Source organism: Eschrichtius robustus, chromosome 12, assembly GCF_028021215.1.
Source record: "Eschrichtius robustus isolate mEscRob2 chromosome 12, mEscRob2.pri, whole genome shotgun sequence".
In the NCBI taxonomy this organism is placed as follows: Eukaryota; Metazoa; Chordata; class Mammalia; order Artiodactyla; family Eschrichtiidae; genus Eschrichtius; species Eschrichtius robustus.
The window spans coordinates 48346666-48368251 of NC_090835.1; the positions used below are offsets into that span (position 1 = coordinate 48346666).

The 21586-nt window shown below is 45.9% G+C and overlaps 1 protein-coding gene across 9 annotated transcripts in view; it reads right to left on the reverse strand.

Annotated features, from left to right (window-relative positions):
- Positions 1 to 14188: 14188 nt before the first annotated feature.
- The window catches only part of EXOG (exo/endonuclease G), a 34851-nt gene continuing 27453 nt past the window's right edge, over positions 14189 to 21586 (reverse strand). The window contains exons 9-12 of one of the 9 annotated variants that reach the window (XR_011075644.1): positions 17874 to 18032; positions 17048 to 17121; positions 16735 to 16807; positions 15984 to 16054 (exon numbers count right to left, since the gene is read on the reverse strand). The gene's annotated coding sequence lies outside the window, so the exon portion shown is untranslated. Of the gene's footprint in view, positions 14250 to 15972; positions 16055 to 16306; positions 16326 to 16393; positions 16436 to 16734; positions 16811 to 16947; positions 17122 to 17873; positions 18033 to 21586 lie in introns of those variants that run through there. The other 8 variants (XR_011075643.1, XR_011075646.1, XR_011075645.1 and 5 more) reach the window with 8 other exon arrangements.

A 21586-nucleotide genomic window follows, 5' to 3' on the forward strand; every position in this document is an offset into this window, starting at 1 on the left:
ACTCCCAGGAAGGCAGGGGCAGTGGCTGGCTCCTAGTCATGGGTCCCTCTGCAGCGGCAGCGGTGGGTCGCAGGCCCCTGGGGAAGATCGCCCTGGATCTCGGGACCCTAGGTGGCGGCGGTGGGTCGTGCAGCCTCTCGGAGGTGGGGGCAGTGGTCAGCGCCAGGTTGCAGGGCCATCAGCAGTGGTGGCGGACCATGCACACTCCTGGGGAAGTTGGCCCCAGATCATGGGACCCTTGGCAGTGGGCTAAGCCGGCTCCTGGGAGGGTGAGGGCAGTGACCTGCACCCACTCACAGGACCCTCGGTGGCAGTGGTGGCAGCAGTCCAGGCCCGTTCTGGAGTCCAAGATGGCAGCCACGGCTCATGCCCATCGCTGGAGCTCGAGAGGTGGTAGGTGGTGCCCTGCTGCCTGAGAGTGGGCAGAGAAGGAGATCCTATGGCAGGCCCGCCCCTCTCCTCGTGTGCCCCACCCCCCGACAATGGTGCCTTGACTCTCTGGCGGGCTCAGGCTTCTTCCCCAACTCCCTCAGTTGTGGCACACTGCACCGTCGCCCCCTCAGGCTGTCTCCACGCAGCCGACCCCAGTCCTCTCCTCCGGGTCTGACCTCCGAAGCTCAAGCCTCAGCACCCAGCCCCCACCCGTCCCAGTGGGCGAGCGGACAAGTGTCTCAGGCTGTGGAGAGCCAGGCAGCACTGACCATGTATGCAGGTCTCTATCCGCTTTGCCCTCCAAACACCTGTTGCTGCACTCTGCTCTGAGGCAAAAACTCCCCCTCTGTCTCTGCCAGTGAGGGGACTTCCCAGTGTGTGGAAACCTTTCTACTTTCACAGCTCCCTCCCAGAGGCACAGGTCCTGTCCTGATTCCTTCTGTCTCTCTTTTTTTCTTCTGCCCTACCCTGTTACCTGGAGATTTTCTTGCCCTTTTGGAAGTCTGAGATCTTCTGGCAGTGTTCAAGTAGATGTTCTGTGAGAGTTGTTCCACACGTAGATGTATGTTTGATGTATCTTTGGGGAGAAGCTGAGCTCCACGTCCTACTCCCCTGACATCTTGATCCCATCCTACCCCAGGACATTTCTACAGAACAGGTGTTATTTACAGCCCCACAGGCCTTGTGACTATTAAGTGCCCAAGACCACCAGTTTTAACGTTGCTGTTATGGGAAATGGCCACAAGGCAACAGGATTTCTTCATGCCCTGCTCTGGGAACTTGGGCAACCAGAGCCTTAGTGAAAGTCGTGTTTCTGGGTTGTAAATTGGAGTGAACATGCCAAAACAAACATGCAAGTGATGCTGTCTCATTACTTCTTTCCCCTTACTCTTCACCCCTGGGACAAATGCCAACCCCTGCAAATCGCTCTACTGAGGGTGCTGTCCTCCGGAGGTGGGACGACTGTAAAGGAGGAGGATGGAGGTGGGAACCTTCCCAGCAGGAGACCTGGAGACCAGGTGACTTTTCAAAGCTCTTGCAGCCCAGAGGGTCTACCCTGCTTTACGTGCATTCGGTTTGGTTTAGCTGTAGGAGTGCAGGCCTGGATCTGGAGATGGTGGTCCCATGCACAGGGGACCAGGCCCTCCTGGTCCAAGGAAAGCTCATTTCCTGGCACATCCTTCCCAGCCCCGAGTCCCTGGACAGGCCAGTCTTGGGATTGAAGCCTGCCAAGGCTCCAGCGATGTGACACCAGCTTGGGTCAGCAAGGCATGAAGTGATCATATGAGGCATTTCTTTGTTTTCATATTTTTTTTTTTAATTATAATTTTCTAGTGGAGTATAGTTGATTTACAATGTTGCGTTTTTTCAGGTGTTTGGCAACTTGATTCAGTTATACATAGACATATATCTGTTCTTTTTTGGATTCTATTCCCATGTAGGTTATTACAGAGTGTTGAGTAGAATTTCCTATGCTATACAGTAGGTCCTTGTTGATTATCTGTTTTATACATATTAGTGTATATATGTTAATCCCAACCTCTAATTTATCCCTTTCCCCTACCTTTCCCCTGTGGTAAACATAAGTGTGTTTTCTAAGTCTGTGAGTCTGTTTCTCTTTTGTAAATTACTTCCTTGGTATCAATTTTTAGATTCCACCTATAAGTGATATCATATATTTATCTTCCTCTCGGATTTGATGCCAAAATCTTGGCTTTCTGTGCACCAATGCCGAACAGAAATATGGAGACAGAGTTTTGGAGAAAAAGAAAAATAGCTTTATCTTTGACAGGGAAAGGGGAAAATACAGCGCACTAGCACCTCAAGAACTGTGACCCCCTTCCCTGGGGGATCAGGGGAAGTCCTATAGGTGAGGCTCGAAGTCCGGGGTAGGTGATAAGGATCAAAGTGGTGAAGGTCTGCATTTTTCTTCTTTCTGCATTATTTCAAAACAGTCACAGCTAGCGTCAGGCAACCTGGTAATTGGGTCCGTTCGTCTCTAAATTATCAGCCTGCAACCTTCTTTCTGAAATGCAGAATGCTACAAGGGGAGATTTGCTACAGGGGAGTGCAGGGAGTGTAAACACAAAGTGCAGGATGTAATTCACACAAGATTAGAGTGTGTTAGGGGCAGGATATAATTCAAACAGAGTTAAGGAGTGATAGGTGCAGGATGTAATTCACATAGTGTCAGAGAGTGTTAGAGGTTAGCTTTGTGAAAACCAAATCCAGTTACAGACACTACAGATGAGTGATAGTTAAAATGAAACTAGGATTGATTGATTACCTCTTTCAGGCCAGTTTATGTTTCTCCTCTAGCCTGTTTACTGTTCACTTTCTTTTCCTTGTTAACAGGAGAGGAAAAACCTCATTTCTATTTTTGTTGCAACAGACTTACTTCACTTAGTATGATCACCTCTGGGTCCATCCATGTGGCTGCAAGTGGCATTATTTCATTCTTTTCATGACTGAGTAATATTCCATTGTTTCTATCTACCACTTCTTCTTTATCCATTCATCTGACGATGGACAATTTGGTTGCTTCCATGTCTTGGCTATTGTAAATAGTGCTGCAGTCAACCTTGGGGTGCATGTGTGTTTTTGAATTATGGTTTTCTCTGGATATATGCCAAGGAGTGGGATTCCTTGATCATATAGTAGCTCTATTTTTGGTATTTAAGGAACCTCCATACTGGTCTCCGTACTGTCTGTTACCACTTTAAAAATCTCACCAACAGTGTAGGAGGGATCTCTATCCTTCACGCCCTCTGCCGCATTAATTGTTTGCAGACATTTTGATGATAATCATGTGGCCTGTTGCGATGTGATACCTCGTTGTAGTTTTGATTTGCATGTCTCTAACAATTACCAGTGTTGAGTATCTTTTCATGACCTTTCTTTAAACAGTGTTGAGTAAAATTTGGCTGCTGCAACTGCCTTCTTGAAAATTTGCAATCTTTGTATTGTTTTTTTGATTACCTACACAAGGACATTTCTTGAGGGCAGGAGTCATTTATATCCCTGTAGTCCTGGTGAATACTGAGTGCCCAAAAGCACTAGTTTTAAATCTTGGCACAATCTTGTTGGAAAGGAAACTGGTAACAGCCAGTATAAAGAACAGTATGGAGGTTCCTTAAAAAACTACAAATAAAGGTACCAGATGATCCGGCAATCCCACTCATGGGGGTATATCCAGAGAAAACCCGTATTCGAAAAGACTCACACACCGCAACGTCCACTGCAGTAGTATTTACAATAGCCAAGACATGGAAGCAATGAAAATGTTCACCAACAGATGAATGGATAAAGAAGATGTGGTACATATAGGCAATGGAGTATTACTCAGGCATTAAGAAGAATGAAATAATGCCACCTACAGCAACACAGATGGACCTAGAGATGATCAGACTCAGTGAAGTAAGCCAGAAAGGGAAAGACAAAGATCACATGGTATCACTTATAGGAGGAAACCAAAAATTGATACAAATGAAGTCATTTACGAAGCAGAAACAAACTCACAGACTTAGAAAACAAACTTAAGGTTACCAAAGGGGAAAGGTGGCAGAAGGAATAAGTGAGGAGGTTGGGACTAGCACATAAACCCCAATATGTATAAAATAGATAATCAACAAGGACATTCTGTGTAGCACAGGGAACTCTACTGAACACTCTTTAATAACCTATATGGGAAAGGAATCGGAAAGAGAACAGATATATGTCTATCTATAACTGAATCACGTTGCCAAACACCTAAGAAAACACAACACTGTAAATCAACTATACTCCACTAGAAAATAAAAATTAAATTAAAAAAAAAAACCTAAAACTAAGAAATGCCTCATATGATCACCTCAGGCCTCGCTGACCCAAACTGGTGTCACATCCCTGGAGCCTTGGCAGGATTCGGTCCCAAGGCCTGGACTGTCCAAGGGACTCAGGGAGCTGGGAAGGATGTGCCAGGAAATGAGCCCTCCTTGGACCAGGAGTGCCTGGTCCCCTGTGCATGGGACCACCATCTCCAGATCCAGGCTGGCACTCCTACAGCTAAGCCAAGCCCAGTGCACCCAAAGGAGGGTAGACTTTCTGGGCTGCAAGAGCTTTGAAAAGTCACCTGGTCTCCAGGTCTCCTGCTGGGAAGGTCCCCACCTCCATCCTCCTTCTTCACAGTTGCCCCACCTCCGGAGGACAGCACCCTCAGCAGAGTGGTTCTCCAAGGGTTGGGTTCTGCCCTGGGCAAGAAGGGTAAGGGGGAAGAGGTAATAAGACACAACCCCCTGGAATTTCTTTTTTTTTTGGCCCTGGGGCTTGTGGGATCCTAGTTCCCCGACCAGGGCTCCAACCCAGACCCCCTGCATTGGAAGCGAAGTCTTAACCACTGGACACCAGGGACACTCCCTTGGGTGTTTGTTCTAGCACATACCACTCAAAGTTACAACTGGGGAACACAACTTTCCCTAAGGTTGTTGTTGCAGGAGTAACCAGAGCTGGGTATGAGAAAATGCTGCTGCCTTGTGGCTGGCTCCTGAAACAACAACTTTAAATCTGGTGCTCATGGGCACATGTTCATATTCACAAGGCCTGGGGGGCTGTAAATGACACCTGCCCTCAAGAAATGTCCTGCGGTAAGCAATCCAAAAAACATTCAAATCAGGGCAGAATGTCACGAAACCAATTTCAAGAGGTAACTTTTACTCATACTGTTTAAAAAAAAAGCACATGCCAAGATGCTCAACATGACTAATTATTAGAGGAACACAAATCAAAACTGCAGCGAGGTCTCACCTTGCACCAGTCACAATGGCCATTGTCCAAAAGTCTACAAACTATAATAGCTGGAGATGGCATGGAGAAAAGGGAACCCTCCTAAGCTACTGGTGGGAATGGCAACTGGTAACAGCCACTATAGAGAACAGTACGGAGGTTCCTTAAAAATCTACAAAAAGCTACCAGATGATCCGGCAATCCCACTCCTTGTGGTATATCCAGAGAAAACCCGTATTCAAAAAGACCCATGCACCCCAACATCCATTGCAGCAGTATTTACAATAGCGAAGACATGGAAGGAACCCTATGTTCATAGACAGATGAATGGATAAATAAGTTTTGGTATGTATAGACCATGGAGTATTATTAAGCCTTAAAAAGAATGAAATAATGCCACTTGCAGCAACACAGATGGACCTTGAGATGACCATATTGTTGCTGAAACTTCGCCTCTGGTCACCCGTACCAAATAGGAAGGCGGAGACAGAGTGTTGTGTGAAGTAGAAAAGTGTAGCTTTTATTGCTTTGTCAGGCAAAGGAGGCCACAGCGGTCTAATGCCCTCAAGAGTCTGTGGCCCACCCTGGAGGGGGTAGTGAGTAGTTTTATAGTGTTCAAGAAGCAGGGCATGATCAGCTCATGGACAATTCTCAGATTGGTTGGCATCGAGGTGAAATTTCAAACTTCATTAACCTTTGGTTTTCATCCAGTCTAGGGTCTATGTTCTTGCTGTCAGTAGTTTTCATCTGGAGGGGACTGCTTCCCATAAAAAGAACTCAGGAATGTGTGTCAGGCCTTTGTATCTTTCAGGAAACTCTAAGTTGGGTGATTCTGCTACTTGGCAGAATTATAGTCTAAATTCTTACCAGTTCCCCAGCCCATCTACTATTGTTTGTTTCTACATCTTCACATTTCCCAATCACTGACTCTTGAGTCAGCGTTTTTCTTCAAAGAGAAGGACACAGGTGCTTGTACACGGTTTCAATCCCCCTTTTTCTTTGATATTCCTCAGTTGAGGAGGAATAGGTGCAGAACATGAAAGGGAATGTTTTAGATTGAGAGGTTAATCATAAACTTGGCAGCAGAACTCAGTGTCAGTCCATCTCTGTTTCAATTTTCCCCTTCTCTGTGGGAATGGGGTGACAACCGTTCTGGTTACTTCCTGCTGATGTGGGGTGTAGTCCTGACTAATTTGGGGAATGGACACAGAGTTGGAAATAATCTCGAATTCGAAGCTTAGCATCAATATTTTGTATTAAGAAAATATTACCTCTCTGATTGCTTTGTCATAGCACCTAGACAAACATTTGAAAATTATTAGACATATTACAATGCAGATAATGGTTAAAATACACCTTTGTAGTATTTTTCAAAATAATCCTCCTATTTTAGATGGCAACCAGGAAAATAAGTTTTGGAGTGTTTCCTTTTTACAGATATTTAGTAACCAAGTAGGCTTTTGCTGGGAGGCTATAGCTTGAGCTGTCTCATTTGCTATTACTATTTTTAAAGCAGGAAAAGTTTCACAGTTACAAGAAGACCTTGCGAGGATAAGGTTGCAGTTGGCAGCTGCTATTAGATATTGTTTTGAAAATGGCTGATGGTGTGTTTTTTTTTTTTTCAAGGTAAGGTGAGGTTTTTTTTGTTTGTTTGTTTTGTTTTTTAAACTTTGGGCTTTTATTTTTTTAAATTTATTTATGGCTGTGTTGGGTCTTCGTTTCTGTGCGAGGGCTTTCTCTAGTTGCGGCAAGTGGGGGCCACTCTTCATCGCACAGTGCGCGGGCCTCTCATTATCGCGGCCTCTCTTGTCGCGGAGCACAGGCTCCAGACGCGCAGGCTCAGCAATTGTGGCTCACGGGCCCAGTTGCTCCGCGGCATGTGGGACCTTCCCAGACCAGGGCTCAAACCCGTGTCCCCTGCATTGGCAGGCAGACTCTCAAACACTGCACCACCAGGGAAGCCCTGATGGTGTTCTTAAGTCTGATAAAGTTTAGAGAACTCAAGTTTTCAGTAGTATAGGAACGTGTCTGAACCCACATCCATACTGGCCACCTAGTTCCATTTTGGACGTCTGAACCACAGTTATTTCATTTTGATTTTTTTAATGTAATATTTTTAATGGCTAAAGCAGATGTACAATGCATGTTTAATAGACCCAAAACAGGCTGTTTTGGTTAGCCTAAATTTCAAATTCAGTCATGTACAAGCCAGAATGATTTCCCCATACCTCAATATGTGAAAATTTCTTCCATCATCTTCCCTTTTCGACTGCAAATATTTCCATAAATGGCATTGATAATCAATATGTTTTTCCAACGTTGCCAGAGTGGTGGCCCAGTTGCCTGCTCTGGGTCCATTTATGTCCCTCAGTCCTATGCCTTTTTTTTTTTTTTTTTTTGCTTAGTTCTCCACGTTGGGGGAAAACTAATCAGATATCATGCACAGGCTCAGAGGTATGTTAATGGGGAAATGCTTTGTAGGCTATACAGTTTATCACTTGTACTTAATTGTCACACAAGCATTGTACATGTGCGCTTAGCAATACACTTAAAACAAGCAGTGATACATGTCATGAATATTTATACTCTGTGACAACTTCACTAGAGAATTTTTTTTTCATGCTGAACACTGGGGTCAAAAGTATGGTTAGAAGTAAAACAATAACTTTCCGTTTTGATAGGAAGACAAACATTTGATAAACAGTGCAGTTGAATTAGTTGGATGGTTCTTATGGGCCTGGTCCAGATTTTTATGTCAGTTGTCTTCCACTGCTGTTATCTTCTTTTCCTCCTGGTGTGGGTGTCATTTGGAGTTAGCAGTCTTTTCTATAGACATTCAAATGCAGAGGCCCTTCTTAAATGGGAAATATGAATTCGAGTCAATTCCCTTCAGTTTTGTGGTACATATCATAGTTAATAGTATCTTTTAAGGGTCTTTTTATTTAGTTTGCTGACAGTCCTTTAAATAATGTCTTTTCCAGTGTGCATAATCTCTTAGGTGTAGGTCACAGGGCATCTGATCTTCATCCAAAGATAGATTACCATGATTGGCTTTAGAAACAAGCTTAGAATATTCTTTTACTAGTTCAGTTAAACTTTATAATAAGGTAACATAGCAATAAGGAGCCATCTTGGACATAGATAATAAATACAAAGCCTCAATAAATACAAAACTTCAATATCTACAAAGGTATACTATTGAAACATAATTTTTCTGTCTAGATTATCCTCATTTTTTTTACTAAGTCCAGCCAAATTAAGGCTGATTTGTTCAAAATAAGTCTGGTTTCAATATACATGGCCTGATTATTCATATAAATGTAATTGCTCATATAGGCTCATTTATATTGGCTGCACTGGAACTCTTCATTAGGAATCGCAGATCAAACTTTTAAAAGGCCTCTCAAGGCCAGGCTTGCCTGCAGATTCTGCCTGTGATATCTATAGATTGGGTAAATTTGTCTCTTTTCCAGGTCTCAAGAGTATCTAGATTCCTGCACATGCCAAGAGACAGTCTTTTCCATTCACCTGATAAGGCTGCTCAGAACCCAAGAGTCTCCAATTTCTGGAGGAACCAGGCAGAGAGAAAAAAATATTTTAATTTTACCTATAGGTGTAAATTACCAAATTGTTGTAAATCATAAGTAGCTTGAAGAAAAGGGCTTTTCTATACCTGAAAAACAAAGATTAGAAGCCAGCAGTATGTCAGACAATTCATAAAAACTATAATCATATTTAGCAGTTCATTTAATCCCCTATAATTTATTTTGTTCTGTTTGAGTCCAGTTTTTCCATTAGTTTTGTTGACCTTGCTTGATGATTGAGGATGATAGTGACAGTGATAATTTCAAGAAATTCGTAACATTTTTGTTAAGTCTTTTATGATCTGTCCAGTGAAGTGGGTGTCTTGATCACTGGAGATGGTAGACACTATACTCCAAGTGGGAAACACATTTTCTAACCTTTTCCTTTTCATTGTGAGCCATTCCCTGCAGCCAGAGAAATCTTTAACCCATCTAATAGAAAATGAGGTTTGTCAGGGAGCCGGGAAAAGCCAAGAGGGCATCTTGGATTTCCCGTAGCCCTGATTTTTAAAAACTTACAGCTATTGTTTATTCATTTTTAAATTCCCTGACTTAGGAGTAGACCATTTCCATGCTATAAGGGCAGCAGGACGGCAGAAATCTGACAATGAGGGGATCAATGTTAACAACATAGAAAATTCTTTTCTCAAAGTACCTTTTTCACAACCCTTTTATCACTTTCTGGATTCATAATAATTTGTCCCTTATTTTTTTCCATCCAGAAACAACCAACTGTAGGACAAAATTATTATCATCATTTTTTTCTCAACAAAAATATCTGCAATCTTTATACCTTCTCTCACTGGCAGTACATCTCCTACTTGCTTTACACACTGTAATGTTTCCCTTATCATTTTATTAGCTTTAATTACATATTATAATTTTTAACCCTTAAAAAAACCCTTGCACTTCCCTGGTTGTATAGTGGTTAAGAATCCACCTGCCAATGCAGGGGACACAGGTTCGAGCCCTGGTCCGGGAAGATCCCACATGCTGTGGAGCAACTAAGCCCGTGCACCACAACTACTGAGCCTGTGCTCTAGAGCCTGCGAGCCACAACTACTGAAGCCCGGGCACCCAGAGCCTGTGCTCTGCAACAAGAGAAGCTGCTGCAATGAGAAGCCCGTGCACCACAATGAAGAGTAGCCCCCACTTGCCGCAACTAGAGAAAGCCTGCGCTCAGCAACGAAGACCCAATGCAGCCCCCCAAAAAAATTAATTAATTAAAAAAAAAAAAAAAACCAACCCTTAATCTCTAGTGAGAACCAAGAAGAAAGCAACTGAACTGTCTGTCTGTCATATTGGCATTCTCTGATTAGCAAACTTAGGAACATATTCTATAATCTCCAAAAACATGCATTTTCCCAAAGCACAATTTCTTTTCTCAAAGTGGCACAAGACATGTGTCTAATAAATGCAAACATCTTTAGTTTCCCTCTTGCAAGAAGACAAAAGTAGGTAAATTTAGATCTCATTTGTAAGCACTTACTTTTCTTTAAACCAATTAAATAGAGGTCATTCACAAATTAACCTCAGCAATATTATCCAAAGTCAAAGACACGTACTGAGACATACATACAGACGGACAGAGATCTCATTCTTTCATCTTTTTATATTTCATGAATCAGGGACTGTAATTAAACTTATCAGTTTATGAATGAATAACAGAATAGTCAAATTTACACATTTGATTTTAAAAGGCTTCTTTTTCTTCCCTCCTTTCCTGCCCCACCTTGGCTTGAGGTTCTACTAATTAACCCAAGACTGAAGTCCCAGGCAAAGTGGGCTGTGTTTTTAGTTCAAGAACATGATAAGAGTTAACTTCAAGTTTTCTCCTAAGAATATTTTTGTTCTCTCAAAGTCAGTGTTCTGAAAAAAAAGTATTTTATCAAGCCAGCCTTCTCTAACTGCACATGCAAAATGGACCAGTTTTGGAATTTCAAGAGTTTCATCTCAACCAGTTTTCTCTGGAGTCTAAAGAATATTGTGACCACATGGTGTTAAATTATTTTTTCCTTATTTATAGGTTTATAATTATAGGTTGACCAGGCTGCCAGAATTTTCCCTAGTGGGCTGTCAGATGGAATCAAAGAAGAAGCGCTTCCTACGTTGAGTCAAATTAAACACTTGCCAGCAAAACCAAAGGCAAACCAAATCCTTGTCGGGCAAACAGAAGCCACAAACAAACAAACAAAAACCAAACAGCCCAAGGCTCAAATTGGTTTCCAAGTCCCACTAAGCCCATGGCCTTAGTCTAAGCTGCTCCTTACAAACTGGATCTAAAAAATCCACCCCCCAAAAAAATAAATAAAATAAAAAATTCCCAAACGGCAACAGAAGGTTCCCCAAACGGACAAGGTTGAGGGTCCTCAGAGTGCACGCAGGGGGGCTTACCGAAGTGCTGGCAGAGGTGCTGCGACGTCCCAAACGCTACCTTGCTCCTTCCCCAAAATATCTTCTCAGAGCAGGAAGTCCGGACCAGTGTGGGCAGAAGGAGAGGGGGATGACCTCAAGGCAAAGGTGGCCTTGGCAGCTGCTAGGACAGCTTCTCTCCTGTCTTCCATCCCTGCCTCGGAGCTCCAACTACCGAGACGGCAGGCCGGGTATGATCAGGGCACAGCCCTACGGCAGGGGATCCCTGGCAATCCAGCCTCCAGAGGAGTCCTCCAACCCTCCGCTCTCTCGAAGGAGGCTGGTGTGGAGAGAAACCTCAGAGCGTCCGATCAAACACAGGGGCACCTCAAGGCCACCTGCACACAGGTCGATCCTGGATGAGCCCCCAAAATTCTATTGCCAAAACTCAGCGTCTGTTCACCAGTGCCAAATAGAAATGCAGAGACAGAGTTTTGGGTGAAGTAGAAAAGAATAGCTTTTACTGCTTTGCCAGGCAAAGGGGGCCACAACAGGCTAATGCCCTCAAGACTGGAGGGGGTGATTAGCTCACGGACAATTCTCGGATTGGTTGGCATCAAGGTGAAATTTCAAGCTTCATCAACCTTCTGGTTTCAACCAGTCTAGGGCCTATGTTCTTGTGGTCAGCAGTTTTCATCTGGAGAGGGTCTGCTTTCTGTAAAAACAACTCAGGAATGTGTCAGGCCTTTATATCTTTCAGGGAACTGTGGGTTTCATGATTCTGCTATGTGGCAGAATTATAGTCTAAGTTGTTACCAGTTCCTCAGCCCAACAGCTATTCTATGTTTCTCTATCTTCACATTTCCCAATCATTAACTCTTGAGTCAGCATTTTATTACAAAAGACAAGGACACAGGGGCTTGTGCACGGTTTCAATACTAACTGAAGTAAGTCAGACAAAGACAAGTATCATATGACATCACTGGATGTGGAATCTACAAATTGATACAAATGATCTAATTTACAAAACAGAAACAGACTCATAGACTTAGAAAACAAATTTATGGTTACCAAAGGGGAAAGGTGGCAGAAGGGATAAATGAGGAGGTTGGGACTAGCATATACACCCCAATATATATAAAATAGATGATAATCAACAAGGACCTTCTGTATAGTACAGGGAACTCTACTCAACACTCTTTAATAACCTATATGGGAAAGGAATCCGAAAAAGAAAAGATATATGTCTATGTATAACTGAATCAAGTTGCCGAACACCTAAACACAACATTGTAAATCAACTGTACTCCAATAGAAAAAAAAAAATGCCTACAATGTTCCCCTCAGGCCTCAGTGACCTGGGCTAGTGTCACATCCCTGGAGCCTGAGCAGGCTTGGGTCCCAAGGCTGGACTGTCATGGGGCTGAGGGAGCTGGGGAGGATCTGCCAGCAAATGAAGCACCCCTTGGACCTGTAGTGCCTGGTCCCCTCTGCACAGGACCACAATCTCTAGATCCAGGCGGGCCCTCCTACAGCTAAAACAAGCCCAGTGCACCCAAAGGGTGGTGGACTCTCAGGGCTGGAAGAGCTTTGAAAAGTCACCTGGTCTCCACATCTCCTGCTGGGAAGGTTCCCACCTCCATCCTTCTTCCTTAGGGTCGCCCCACCTCTGGACAATAGCACCTTCAGCAAAGTGGTTTTCCAGGGGTTGGGATTTGCCCCAGGGGTGAAGGGTAAGGGGGATGAAGTAATGAGACACAACCCTTCGGGTGTTTGTTCTGGCACATTGCACTCTAATTTACAACCCAGGAATACACTGTTTAAAAAAAAACACAAGATTCTCAACATCACTAATTATTAGAGCAATGGAAATCAAAACTACAAAGAGGTATATCACCTTTCACCAGTCAGAATGGCCATCATCAAAAAGTCTACAAACAACAGCAGTTGGAAAGGGTGTGGAGAAAAGGGAACCCTCCTAAGCTGCTGGTGGGAGTGGAAACTGGTAACAGCCACTATGGAGTACAGTATGGAAGTTTCTTTAAAAACTAAAAACAGAGCTACCAGATGATCCGGCAATCCCAGTGCTGGGCGAATATCCAGAGAAAACCATAATTCAAAAAGACCCACGCACCACAATGTTCACTGCAGCACTCTTTACAATAGCCAAAACACTAGCAACCAAAATGTCCATCGACAGATGAATGGATAAATAAGACGTGGTACATACAGACAATGGAACATTACTCAGTCATTAAAAAGAATGAAATAATGCCATTTGCAGCAACACGGATGGACCTAGAGATGATCATACTAACTGAAGTAAGTCACACAGGGAAAGACAAACATCACATGATATCAGTTAGAGGTGGAATCCAAAAGTTGATACAAATGAACTAATTTACAAAACAGAAGCAGGCTCACAGACTTAGAAAACAAACTTATGGTTACCACAGGGGAAGGTGGGGAAAAGGGATAAATGAGGAGGTTGGGATTAGCATATACACCCCAATATATATAAAATAATCAACAAGGACCTACAGTATAGCACAGGGAACTCTACTCAACATTCTGTAATAACCTATATGGGAAAATAATCCAAAAAAGAATAGATATACGTCTATGTATAACTGAATCAAGTTGTTGAATACCTAAAACAAACACAACATTGTAAATCAACTGTACTCCAATATAAAGTAAAAATTAAATTAAAAAAAAAAAAAGAAATGCCTACTATATTCCTCTCTGGCCTCGGTGACCCGGGCTGGTGTCACATCAATGGAGCCTGAGCCAGCTTTGCTCTCGTGGCTGGACTGTCCTGGGGCTGAGGGAGCTGGGGAGGATGCATCAGCAAATTAGCCCCCCTTGGACCTGTAGTGTCTGGTCCCCTCTGCATGGGATCACAATTTCTAGATCCAGGCGGGTCCTCCTACAGCTAAACAAAGCCTAGTGCAACCAAAGAATGGTGAACCCTCAGGGCTGTAAGAGCTTTGAAAAGTCACCTGGTCTCCACGTGTTCTGGTGGTGGGCTTCCCACCTCCAGCCTCCTTGCTTAGAGTCGCCCCGCCTCCAGACAACAGCACACTCAGCAAAGTGGTTTTGCAGGGGTTGGGATTTTACCTGGAGGTGAAAGGTAAGGGGGAGGAAGTAATGAGACACAACCCCCTTGGGTATTTCTTCTGGCACATTCCACTGTAATTTACAATCCCCAAACACAACTTTTGACTTTCCAAGGCTTTGGTTGCCCGAGTATCCAAGCTGGGCATGAAGAAATCCTGCCGCCTTGGGGCTTCCCGTAACAACAACTTTAAAACTGTTTCTCATGGGCACTTCATATTAACAAGGCCTATGGGGCTGTAAATGACACCTGCCCTCTAGAAATGTCCTGGGGGAGGTAATCCAAAAAGAAGACTGTCACGAAGCCAATTTCAAGAGGTAACTTTCACTCACACTGTTTAAAAAAAAAGCACATGACAAGATGATCGACATCACTAATTATTATAGAAATGCAAGTCAAAGCTACAACGAGGTATCACCTTGCATCAGAGTGGCCATCATCAAAAAGTCTACAAACAATAAATGCTAGAGAGGATGTGGAGAAAAGGGAACCCTCCTACGCTGTTGGCGGGAATGTAAATTTGTTCAGCCAATGGAGAACAGTATGGAGGTTCCTTAAAAAACTAAAAACAGAACTATCATATGATCCAGCAATTCCACTCCTGGGCGTATATCCAGAAAAAACCATAATTTGAAAAGATACAGAGACTTCCCTGGCAGTCCAGTGGGTGAGACTCCGTGCTTCCACAGCAGGCAGCGTGGGTTTGATCCCTGGTCAGGGAACTAGGATCCCGCACGCCGCCTGGCGTGCCCCCCCCAAAAAAAAACAAAGAGAAAAAAAAGATACATGCACCCCAATGTTCACTGTAGCTATTTACAATAGCTAAGACATGGAAGCAACCTAAATGACCATCTACCAATGAATGGATAAAGAAGATGTGGTACATAGAGACAATAGAATATTACTGAGCCATAAAAAAGAATGAAATAATGCCATTTGCAGCAACATGGATGCACCTAGAGATAATCATACTAAGTGAAGTAAGTCAGACAGAGAAAGACAAATATCACATGATATCACTTATATGTGGAATCTTTAAAAATTGATATAAATGAACTAATTTACAAAACAGAAACAGACTCACAGACTTAGAAAATAAACTTATGGTTACCAAAGGGGAAAGGTGGAGAAAGGGATAAACGAGGAGGCTGGGATTAGCATATACACCCAAATGTATATAAAACAGATAATCAACCAGGACCTACTGTATAACACAGGAATTCTGCTCAATACTCTGTAATAACCTTAAAGGAAAAAGAATTTGAAAAAGAATAGGTACAGGTGTATGTATAACTGAATCACTTTGCTGTATACCTGAAACTAACAGAACATTGTTAATCAACTATACAGTGCTCCCATGTAAAGTAAGAATTAAAAGCAAAACAAAACCATGAGGACAGGGTTTAAGTGCGCTTTACTCAGCACTGTGGCCGGTCCCTCGCTCAGCGGCTGGCACGCGGCAGTGGCTCAGTAACCCTTTGTGGAGCCCGTGGAGGTGGGGGGGAGGCTGGGGCACTCACCATAAGCAGTAAAGGGCCAGGCCTCCCCTCTGACACGCTCCAGGTCACTACCGCTTGGAATGGGCCAGTGCAGGAGCTCCTCACTGTTCTTGAAGCCAAAACTTGGATTCTGGGTGTGGGGCCCCTTGTGTGGGTCTCTGTAGCTGCCTGAAGTGGCCTGGGAGGTGTCAGGCGCATCTGGAGGGAGGCAAGAGTGGGCCTTGCGGTCACCACACTGCCACAGCTGTCACCTGGCCACTCTGGGGTGAGGCTGGGGTCCAGGTTCCGTGAGGGACAGATGCCGGCTCCTGTGTCAGAAGGAAGGCATGCAGCTCAGGATCTCAGCCCTTGGCAGGGAGAGAGATGCTCCTGCACAGGGAGCAGCCCCGGAATGCTGGCACAAGAGACACCCCCTCAACCCAGCCGTTCACTGTCCCCTGGGTTCACCTGGATCCTCTCCTCCATTTGAATCCTTCCTGCCCTTCTGTCCTCTTAGGTCCCCGGCTCCTATTCTCACCCACAGTCCCACCTTCCACTCTTTGTTCTTCTGGAAGGACGTCACCTACATGAGATCCTCGCCTACATGGAGAGGCAGGTGCGGATTCACACACACGCACGCTCGAGGCACAGCAACCAGGGTCCGTGTTGGGGAGCGAGCAGGGCGTGACCACAGGGAGATGCCTGAAATCCTAAGAAGGAACCTCAGGCTTCCTGTCCCCACCGCCCTGGACCAGGGGCCTCAGGACATTCCCAGGGACAGAGGCAGGCAGACAGGCCTGAGGTGGGGGCCGAGGGATTTGGTCCAGAAATGACACTCAAAGCCTGGCAGCTGCCAAGCTCTGTCTCAGGGGATCCTGGGGGGGATCCCAGAGGGACCCCGGGGGCCCCCACCCAAGGCGCCGCTCTCCTGTGGGTGTCCCAAGTCAGCCTGAAGGGCAGCGGACAGGGACGGGCCAAGCCCAAGCCCAAGCCCAAGCCCAGCACGTACAATCACCACTCCGACAAGCACTTCCTCCCAGGCCAGTTCACGGGGCTAACATCCACAGGCAGCTGCCAGGCACCTGCTGCCGGAGAGAAAAGCCCCATCACCCCAGCGTTCGTGGAGGGAGGCGCCAGCTCGGATTCCAGAAAGGCGTGCAAGTCGAAGCAAAGCCCCCCTCCCCGGGTGTGGGCTGACCGGCGGCGGTACGTCCTGCCCTCCCACCCCGCTGTCCTCCAGCCCGGCCTCCGTGGGGCTGAGCTTGCCTCCTGTATTTGCTCTTGGAGCCGGGTCTCCTGGGGACCATCTGTCTGCCACTCACCCTGTTGGGCTGCACTCCCTCTTCCTGGACAGCCAGGGACCAGGCTGCTTCTGCCTGCAAGGCTATGGGAGGTGCTGCAAAGACAGAGAACGGGGAGGGCTTGACCAAGAGGAGAGGCCGGCTCGACAGAGATAATTGGGCCTCCTGTATCCTGTATCAATCCAACACATTTATAGTCTTCTCTCCAGACAGGAGACAACGAGGAAATGACAAAAGCCAATAAGGCCAATAAATAAAGGGTAATGGAATACCCAGTACAGGCAGCCCATCCCGAGCCCCAGAGCCAGGAGCAGGGCCGAGCCCTCCCCCGTGTCTGTCTTGACTTCAGCCACAGGCCCCAGGGACAGGTAACACCGGTCAACAGCCCCCATGGGGTTTTCAGCTGGAGTTCCAGCTGCTCAGGCCAAAAACCCTGGCATCATGCCTACCTCCTCCCTCTCACACACCCCACATCCAATCCAGCAGGAAATCCTGTCAGCTCTGCCTTCAAAATATATCCCAAGTCCGACCACTCCTCAACACCACCATTGCCATGCTGGTCTGAGCCACCAACGCCTCTTGCCTGGATTCTTACAGAGGCCTCCTGGTTGGTCCTTGGCCCAGACCGTTCTCAACACAGCAGCCAGTGGCGTCTATTAAAAGGCAAGTTGCACAGAACCCCCGAGTGGCCCCCATCGCACTCAGAGAACAGCCTGAGCCCTCTGCAGCCCCCCAATGCACCCCGCTCCCCAGGGCCTGTCTGAACCTGTCTAACAACCCCGGCTCTTACTCCACTTCAGCCACACCAGCTCCTTGCTGGCTCTTGCCCAGGCCGTGCACGCCTCACCTGAGGGCTTCAGCAGTGGCTGTTCCCTCTCTGACACAGTCTTCTCCCAGAGAGTGCATGGCTCCCCTCTTTCCTCGGATGTCACTTTCGCAATGAGGCAACAATGACCATCGTACTTTCTATCCTCTCCAGCCACTGTTTGTATACTTAGATCAGGTTCTGTGGGGTATAATTTACACGTAATAAATTCACCCTTTTTACTTTTAAGATCTTAGCCCTTGTTTCTTTCTTTCTTTTTTTAAATATTTATTCATTTTGCTGCGCTGGGTCTTAGTTGCCGTGTGTGGGATCTTTAGTTGTGGCATGCGAACTCTTAGTTGCAGCATGTGGGATCTAGTTCCCTGACCAGGGATCAAATCTGGGCCCCTTGCATTGGGAGCTTGGAGTCTTAGCCACTGGACCACGAGGGAAGTCCCAAAATTCACCCTTTTTAAATGCACAGTGTGGTGAGTTTTGACAAATGTATAAGCAGTATAACCACCACCAAAATCAAGATATCAGATATTTCCATCACGTCCTCACGCTCCTTTACATTCAACCCCTTTCCCAACCCCAGTCCCTGGAATCCACTGAGGTGTTTTCTGTTCCTGTAGTTCTGTTTTCTGGAGCATTCATTTGAATGGAATAATACTGCATGTAGCCTTTGTGTCTGGCTGCTGTCACTTAGCATAATGCATTTGAGCCTCATCCATGTTGCTGCCTGTGTTGATTTGTTCCTTTTTATTGCTGAGAGGTACTCCATTAAATGGATGTACCATGGTTAGTTTTGCATTCAATAGTTGATGGACTGGACATTTGGGTTGTTTATAGTTTTTTGCCATCAGGAATAAAGCTGCCACTATCAACATTGTGTACTTGTGTTTGTCTGATCATATGTTTTTATCTCTTGGGTAAATGCCTAGAAATTTAGTTTCAGGGGACAACTAATCAGTTTCATCTGATTAGTGTATGTTTAACTCTATAAGAAGTTGTCAAATATTTTCCAAAGTGGTTGTTCATCATTCATTCCCACCAGCAATGAGAGTTCCAGTTGCTCCATATCCATGCTAACATCTGGAATTGTCTTTTTTTTTTTCCTTTAATTTTAGCCAATTGCGTGGGTGTATCCTGTAATTTTAATCTGCATTTCCCTGATGACTAATGATGACAAATGATGTTGAGCATCTTTTCATGTGCTTATTAGCCATTCCTATATCCTCTTTGGTGAAATGTCTGCTATTGTTTTTAAGGAGCTCTAAAGAAATGCTTTATATATTAATACATATGTCACCATCTGAAGGAGCAAAACTCCCTGTGCAGTGTGACAACATTCCATCGCTCTGCATGGGCTTGCTGTACCATCTGGAGAAACTGACCTCACTGTTCTAGTCTCCCTTTTCTCATCTGTAAAATGGGCATGACAATACTTACCTCCTAGCGTAGTGCGAGGATTGTATAAACTAAAACACAAAAAATTTACAATAATCCCTAGTACACAGTAGCACTTAATAAATATCCAGCATGATAATGATGAGCATGATTACCAGCCCCCATGTGACTTGTTCACGCCAATCCCATTTCCCTCTTCCAGAGCCCTGTGTTTTCATCTGTAAATGGTTAAGGACAATCTCTAAGTCCCTTCCACAGTAACATCCAATGATTTCCTGAACTGCTCTCTGTTTACTGACACACCCCTCACAGGTCCTCCACCTAGGAGCACCCCCCGATAGCCACCCACCCCCGGGACACGAGTTACACACACGATGCAGCAGAAAGCTCCCCGCAGCCCGTCCTTCCTGATGCGCAGAATGGCCTAGGCCCCAGCTCCTCAGTCACCAATGAGAGGGACCATGAGAAGCTGGAAGGACCAGAGGGGACAGTGAAGACTGAGGAAGAGCTGGGAAGGGCAGATGGCACCAGGCAAGACCAAGGAAAGTGGGGAGGTAGTGTGGCCTTTCGGGGACCCCATCCCCTGCCCCACAGTGGCCCCGCATGCCCTTCCCTCTCCCTCCACGCCCTCTCCCTAGCTCAGCTCCACAGCTCGGGGTGGACCAGGCCCTCCGTCAGCCACACCCTCCCCCCACCTGACCTCTGGGGAAAGCTGGATCCCCAAGGGAGCCCCTCCCTGGGGGTGTGGGGCAGGGAGGACAGGAGTGTCGGGAAATCAGTCCACACAGACCTGGGCCTGGTACCAGGGCGCCACAGGGAGTAGGAGGAGGTGATGAGAGAAGGGGGCTGGCCAGCAGGGCCCAGGCCACTGGCAGGACGGGCCACAGGTGGCGACTGGGGAGCTGAGGGACAGGGAGGCTGGGAGAGTGGAGGGCGTCACAGGGGCTGGGGGCCTGGGGGTTCTAGAAGCCCAGAGCAGGGAGACTAGCAGAGGCCAGAGGAATGGCTGGGTCGGGGGGCTGAAGCTCTGGCCTTCCCACCCCCAGTCCTCCACTTCCACTAAGCGGGCTCTTTACGCCCACTGTCAGCTCCTCGATTATGGGCAGCCCGCCCAGCCCTCGCCACCCACCCACGTGGCTGGCATGGGAGTGAGGGGGAGCCAGGAGCGGAGTGTGGACGTGACCCAGGGGCACACAAAGAGGTGCCTTCTTGTACATGCTTTTTTATTATTTGCGGGGAGGGGCACGGTTGCCATCTGGGTTTGTACTTTAGAAAGATCCCACCTCTTGCTATGAGGGAAAGATCTGTGGGGCATAAGAATAGATGAGGGGAAACAGGTCAGGTGGTCTCTGTAGGGAGAGATGACGGGGCTTGGACTAGGATGGGGACAGTGGAGGGTGAGAAACTTGGGAGCAATTTTGGATGCAAAATTGGGGGACAGAGCACCCAAGAGTGGGTGGAGGCGCCTCTGGTCTCTGACTAGGACAAGGAAGGTGCCACGAGAGTCAAGAGGCCTCCTCAAGGCCACCTCCTTGGCTGGCCCTCAGGCCTCCTACATGTGGCCCAAAGAGTACTTGGCAAGCAGGATGGATGATTCATTGGGGACCTATTCTATTTAATAATTAATTCTCCACTATGGAGAAGAGTATGAAGGCGCCTTTAAAAACTAAAAATACAGCTACCATATGATCCAGCAATCCCACTCCTGGGCATATATCCAGAGAAAACTCTAATTCGAAAAGATACATGCACCCCAATGTTCAATGCAACACTATTCACAATAGCCAAGATATGGAAGCAACCTAAATGCCCATCAACAGATGAATGGATAAAGAAGATGTGGTACATACAGACAATGGAATACTACTCAGCCATAAAAAAGAACAAAATAATGCCATTTGCAGTAACATGGATGCAACTAGAGATTATCATACTAAGTTAAGTCAGACAGAGAAACATACCATATGATATCACTTATATGTGGAATCTAAAATATGACACAGATGAACCTACGAAACAGAAACAGAATCATGGACATAGAGAATAGACCTGTGGTTGCCAAGGGGGAGGGGGTTGGGGGAGGGATGGAGTGGGAGGTTGGGGTTAGCAGACGTAAGCTATTATATATAGAATGGATAAACAACAAGGTCTACTGTATAGCACAGAGAAGTATATTCAATATCCTATGATAAACCATAATGGAGGGCTTCCCTGGTGGTGCAGTGGTTAAGAATCCACCTGCCAATGCAGGGGACACGGGTTCGAGCCCTGGTCCGGGAAGATCCCACATGCCACGGAGCAACTAAGCCTGTGTGCCACAACTACTGAGCCTGCACTCTAGAGCC